Raw genomic sequence first — 6796 nt, forward strand, 5'->3', positions numbered from 1 at the left:
GCGTGGCTTTAATGTTTCCAGAGACAACGTCTAAACACGTTATCCTGTCAGTGGAGTAGTTCGGCCGATGAGCAAGAGCCGCAGCGGCCTTTCGCACACGGTGCTGCTCGTCATCCCGCCAAGCAGCATGGTCCGGCAAGTGCAATCGTATGGCGACGGTTTGGAGAATGAGCGCTCGCCGCCCGCCGACACCTCGCAGCCCCCGCAGCAGCCAATCGGAGAGCAGCTTCACCGCCAACGCCATCTAGCGTACCTTTACCTAACCGCCATGATGCACGCATGTCTATGGGATAGCGCCTTCTCGGAAACGACACGAGAAATGTAGATGACGACGCAGAATGCGTACACTGCCATCCACTATATCGTCACCTAAGTGCAGTTTGCATGCACCTCTATGGCACAGCGCCTTTTTTTGTACGATAAGGGAACTCTGCGGGGTACGTCAATGGATCAACGATCGACAACCGACCAGGTCTCGCTATGAGGAGCTTCGCTCCTAAAAGTGCTTGGGTCGTCAATGGGCGAGGTGCACCACCTTTTGGCTACGCCTGAATACAGAGGTTTCACAGCGTCGACGGGATACACTTCTTGTTCTTAAAACACTCTTGAGACTATCGTTTTTAGTACTATATTTGTTTTACAGAGAAGTTTGCTCAGCATTGCTGACATTTGCAGTGCTACAAATTCACTGCTTGCTACAGACCACGCGATACAGGACGAAAAGCAGGATACTGTTAGCGCACTACTTCTGTAACAAAATTGATTGTAATAGTTCAGCTTTGTTTATTGATTAGTTCGGATTTAAACATCGATGGACTTTTCTTTCACTTCATTGTTCTCTGTTTCATTATATTTTCTTCATCGTTTTGTACTACTATTAGTCCTGTCAAGCTAAAATACCATAATAATAATTTCTGATCACGGTTAACTTGTTGTGTATTGACTTTCGCAGCGCTTATCAGATGTGTGACATCACAGCTACTAATACTGAACGAGGGCGTGAGATCAATAACTGTCCAATTGAAAAGGGAAAATACAACATCAGCGTCACGTTGCCTGCGCCTCCATTAGTTCATTCCGCAGATGCGGTAAGTGAATAGGGACTTTAGGCCACTTTAATAGACTAAAGTGTTGCTCTGTATGCATAGTTGATTAAGCGCTGCAAGTCATGGAGTTCCTGATCTAACGCGTGGTACTTCTTGTAGAGCAGATATCACATACACGCTAGTCAGTGCCCTCATGACTGTCTGCCTTAGCACCGTATTTTCTCTTAGAAGTATGTTAGTGCGCTACACAGGCGTAAGTGTTTTCAAGCATGCTCACATGCTAATCACATCTTCCCGTACCATGCACACTTGGACCGATTCCGTCCGTTCATTCATCAAACTGCCTACGTCTTGGTGTTCTCATGGTCCTCTTCTTGATTTCAAATATGCCAAATTGTGACCATGAGGGTGTGAATGTATGATGAACGTTATTTTTGTTCGCTTCAATGAAAACATTAAGGATCCTTTGGCTTCGCCATCCGGAGTAGAACGTAAGCGCAGTGGGTTTTCGTTCGTATCGCGTTCTCATTCGGTAGACTAAGTTCGTTTTTCGGTCAACAGCTCAACCACTTCGCAAAGAAAGGAACACATGTGCGCACCAGACTGGCTGTTCGCAGCTATGCTATACTATACTATAGTATAGTATAGTATAGTATAGTATACTATACTATACTATACTATACTATACTATATTATACTATACTATACTATACCATACCATACCATACTATACTGAGCGACAAGATTTTTGACAGCACTATGAAAACTATGGAACCAAAGCGAATGCCTCCTACCACGCCTAAGAATAGTACTGAAGCTCACTGATAATTTAGCATTCGCCTTGCTGAACTTCATGTTGCTTTATTTGTTGCAAGAGGGAAGCAGTTCCGAGAAGTCGTAGGTAAAATGAAGTTACTGTTCCCTTCTCATGAAGACCTTTCTCGTCTCTTCATTTTCTAGACGGCACTTTCCTCCTCCCCTTTTTAAGCACGCCCGTTCTCCTAAGTAAACGTGACGTTCATGACGCACTGGGTCAATGTTGCATCCGCAAACGCGCTGTCTAGTTCTTCAAGAAACAAATATGCCTTTAACATGGCACTAAACTGCGACTGAACAATCGAATTGTTTTTTTATCTATTCACAATTCTCGTGTATCAGTTTTCTAAACGGGTTAACGATGAGAGCAAGCAAATTTGAAACGTCCCACAGGATGTCGTATACTTGCCGAGCAACACAACGGTGCAAAAGCCATTCCTTCGTACCTTTTGCTTTATTGTCATGACATTGATTGATTGATATGTGGGGTTTAAAGTCCCAAAACCACCATATGATTATGAGAGACGCCGTAGTGGAGAACTCCGGAAATTTCGACCACCTGGGGTTCTTTAACGTGCACCTAACTCTGAGCACATGGGCCTACAACATTTCCGCCTCCATCGGAAATGCAGCCGCCGCAGCCGGGATTCGATCCCGCGACCTGCGGGTCAGCAGCCGAGTACCTTAGCCACTACACCACCGCGGCGGGGTTTAATGTTATGACAACTTGTCATGAAGGATTGAATGCATACTTCGAGAATTTTCGGGAAATGCCCACTGCGCCACGGGTCTTTTCTTAGCGAACTTGTGAAAGAGAGCAACACGTTTCGTGTTGGTTGGTTGTTCATATGGAGGCGAAAACAGCGCATACTAATCAGGACGGAGGAAGAGAACACAGACACAGACGCTGAATAAGTGAAAATTTATTCCTCATATGTCGCGAAAATAGACTGCTTTGAGAATTCTATCAAGCCTTGCTCCTTTTGCTGCGCCCCTCTTCTTTTTGTTTTTTCGTTGATACGTGCTAGTGCTTGTCGTGGCGTATGAGCAGCAAAACCACAGTTGTTAGTCAGAACAGCTGTCTGTACTTATTTGGTCCGTCCTCGTCAATACGCGCTGTTTTCGCCTGCGTAAGAACTTGTGAAGTGCCACCCTCTGTGTTCGTAAGGTTTCAGGCCCACCTGTGAAGCTGCCGAGTCATTTAATCCTGCTGATAGTAATGATGAACAATTATGCCCTGGTGCTTTCTAAGCACTAAGCCTTCAAACAAACCACTCGTTGCCGAATTCGCATGTTCTGTGCCCTGGTGCAATTTTAGGTTTATGCGACAAACTATTACATGCTTCAACGAAACTCCTCGCATTACAATATTGTCATATGAATTCTTTGTTTCCTCCGTAGCAGATTCCTGAAGGCATGGTTTGTGGTAGAACAGCTGCTTGCACCGCGGAAGGCATGGGTTGGATTTATACTCAAACAAAAGGTTTTGAAGTGTAGGGCACTTTAAGAGGATGAGCTGCCGTATGCCGTCGTATGCTCTCACCGTCGCTTGTCGTAAGGCACAGTATAGCCATTGGTCGCACCAATTAAAAGTGTTCTTCCTTTTGTTTTTCGAGCTTTTGACGATGATATCAACACAGGCATAGAAATATGTGGCATATTGGACCCAGTAAATGTTTATTCAATCCAATCTAATAATGAGCGCACACACGCGTCCTAGAGTTGTCTTCTTCTGGTTGTTTGAGTGGTTTGATGAAGATATGTAAAGCGGACAGCTTTAGAGGCCCGTGCTTCTTATCCAGTCATAGCTTATAAGAATTGAAATTTAAAATTTTAGGGATTGAAGATAAAGAAAATTATAAAAATTTTAAAAAGAAAGCAAGCGAGAAATAGAAAGAAACCGAAAGAAGAAAAAAAGAAAAAAAGCTAAAAATTAACAGAAAACTAAAAAAAGACAGATAAGGCTGGAATTGAAAAAAAAAACAAGACACAGCAGTAAAGAAAGATAAACACTGAAGTATGATTATAGTCGCATATAGCACCACTACTGAAAAGCTTTCTTAATTACTTGCCTCGTTGATCTTCTTCCGTTTCGAGTTTCCCCTCACGCGTGACCCTAATTTATCACGGACAACAAACCTCGCCCACACGGCCATTTCAACGAAAGGAGTTCGTCAACTATGACGCGTTCAAAAGTTTTCTCAGACGTTTGGAGGCTTTCGCGTTTAGTAAAATTGCTTTGAGCACTCCTGCCGTTGGTTAGCGTACACTAGATTCGCAAGCTATTACGGACACGTGTTTCCTTAATCACTAACGGAAGTAATGTTCTTCGACACGAACCGAATGCGGTGTAATCACTGGCTAGGGTTCTCGGTCGCGGGTTTGACTCCTGCTGCGGCATTCGCATTTAAATGGAGGCGGAATGGAAAAAGGCCCGTGTACTCTGCGATTCCACTGCACGTCAGAGAATACCACGCGGTGAAAATGTTTCAAACCCGCTACTTCGGCGTCTCCCATGTTCATATTTGACTGATTTAGTTGCGCAACCGCAGCACCCGTACGAACGCAGTCTGCCTGCCATTCGCCATGGGAGGGTGCATCCGTATGGCTGTTGCGGACAAGCAACCAAATCTGTCTATTGTGGTTTTGGCCTAATAATATTACCAATACCAACTGAGATCCTGCTGCTTGTTCTAGCTCTGCTTTGCGCTCTACCAGGCTGATCACGAGTAGATACGATGTGGTACTAAGCATTGGTTATTGCTTCTGTCATTATTTTTTGCTTTATGAACTCACTGTCAGAAGCCGTGTTAATTTAGTTAATGTATCGAGCAGAGGAAAGCGTTGTGTATGAGAGAATACTTCAAGTTGTACGCTACAGAAGAAAAGATTGTTGGAATGGTCAAATGCTTCTCTGGAGCATCTCATATTCGCTACTTGTTTTTCTGCTTTCGACATCCGTAGTAGGGGTGATGCATGAAAGTGCGTTTGACATTAATTATGTTCTACACTGCAAAGCGTTACCTTGTGAATTCTGCAAAGCCATTCTTACACGCAAGTGATGTTATCTTTAAATATAAATGAAAAATTTAAGGTAAGGTTGTTCACAAATCCAGGGGCAGCATCAATGCAACAGTCTAAAATGTTGTTTGCAAATTCTTTTTATGTTAAGTAAATTAAGCTATAAAAAAAGCTGCTTTCGACAACAAGGCTGATGTAGTGTTTTGGCTCTGATAAGAACGTTTTACAAAACCTCGACAGGCTTTATTACATCATAAATGGAGTGGTGTTAGGCGATGTTTTCGCAAGGTTCTTACAACCGTCCACAAGTTCAGAATAAAGGAACTTTTCTGAATGTTGTAAATTGTCTTGCAACATTAGCCGAAACTCGCATCACCACAGCGACAAGTGGCGCAAGTAGACACACTTCGTTGCTTCTGCACACACTTATGTCTTTTTATTTTCTTTTTTTTTAGATGGCGAATTTCTACACCTACACGCTGGATTTTTTCGAGCGAGATATCTCAATCGGATGTCAGGCGTTCTTCGTCGACGCACTCGCTCTGAGGCAACGCGACGATCATCGCAAAGGCGTTACTGATACAGTCAGTGCGGGTACCACATCGAGAGCACTAACACTGCCGGATGGTTGGACAATTATCCACGGAATCGTGGTCATGAGTGGTGCCACAAGCGAAGAGCCACCTCTTCGAGAAGCACCGAAGTAGTAGTACTATAAGAGATTTTAGGTCCCAAAACCAAGAGATAATTGTGCGAGAGGCCGTAGTGGAGGGCTCCATAAATTTTGGCAACGTGTTGTTCTTTAACATGCACCCTAATCACACAGTACGCGAGCCTCTACCATTCCGCCTCCATCCAAATGCGACCACCGCGGCGAAAATTGAAGCCACGCCTTCAGGGTCAGCTACTGTGGCCCGTTCAATTGAGGTGGATTGAAGAGAGAAACTGTAGTATACAGTCGTAAATGAAAAAAACGACCACATCCTACACCTAATAATAACACGCGGTTACCCTTGTTCTAGATCATACGGCCTTCAAGGGACAAAAGCGCGTAGCCTAATCTGCACTACCCTTCGCTTCTATCATACCATCACAGCACTTATTATCCAGACAAGTCACCTAACCATAACGGTCCGTTTGATCCGTCGTAGGGATGAATAATAAAAGAGGATGCACTTGAGGCTCAATGCACCCGCTGCCCCATGAACCTGTGGGTACGCGGTATTGTGCCTTCATGTATCCATACGTCTTCAATATAGAATGTTTGTTTACCTCAAACGCTTTCTGGCAATTGAACCCATCGTTTCACAAAAACGAGAGATAGGACGGGAGCCTTTTTCATTAAAAAAAAACATTGATAGTTGTGTCAGCTCACCGTCTGTATCACTGTTAGACTGTAAAGTCTCGTTTTTGGATGACACTTGATTATGGTGGAACCTTCTCCTTTCTCTTTCACTTTCCCTTCATGTCTTTCTATTATATATTATCTTCGTTGAATAAACCGTTTCAGTGTGCGCTCGTTTGGTTCCTCTTTTAAGTGCCGTTAGTTTGCGTTCCCAATATTTGTTCTGAATATACACAAACTAGCCCGCCTATCAACCCGTGTACGAGATACAGAGGTTCCTCGCAGGAAAACGACATAAAAATCAATGAGTTTCGCATAGGGCACGACTAGTTGGCGCTGCGTCGAAGTGAGTTCACGTTCCTAAGGATGCTCTGAAGATGCGCATAAAAAATTGGAAGAATGTCCAACTCAAGCTCCTCACAAACATGTTTCGGAAAGAAATTTTAATAAGAGTTTTTTTCATACCAAAATTGCTAAAAGTAACAAGCATTAGAAAATTTGAAGTTCATCGCCTCACAAAGCCTGGTAGACGTCGGTCGTTGAAAGCCATGAAATTCCCATGCGGTTC

General features: G+C 43.7%; 1 long non-coding RNA gene across 1 annotated transcript; it reads left to right on the top strand.

Moving 5' to 3' along the window:
• Nucleotides 1–959: 959 nt before the first annotated feature.
• On the top strand, nt 960–6397 carry LOC142768466 (uncharacterized). The gene is made up of 2 exons (XR_012885300.1): nt 960–1088; nt 5339–6397. It is a non-coding gene; the product is annotated as an uncharacterized LOC142768466 (long non-coding RNA).
• Nucleotides 6398–6796: the final 399 nt, after the last annotated feature.

Source organism: Rhipicephalus microplus, chromosome 8, assembly GCF_043290135.1.
Source record: "Rhipicephalus microplus isolate Deutch F79 chromosome 8, USDA_Rmic, whole genome shotgun sequence".
NCBI lineage: Eukaryota > Metazoa > Arthropoda > Arachnida > Ixodida > Ixodidae > Rhipicephalus > Rhipicephalus microplus.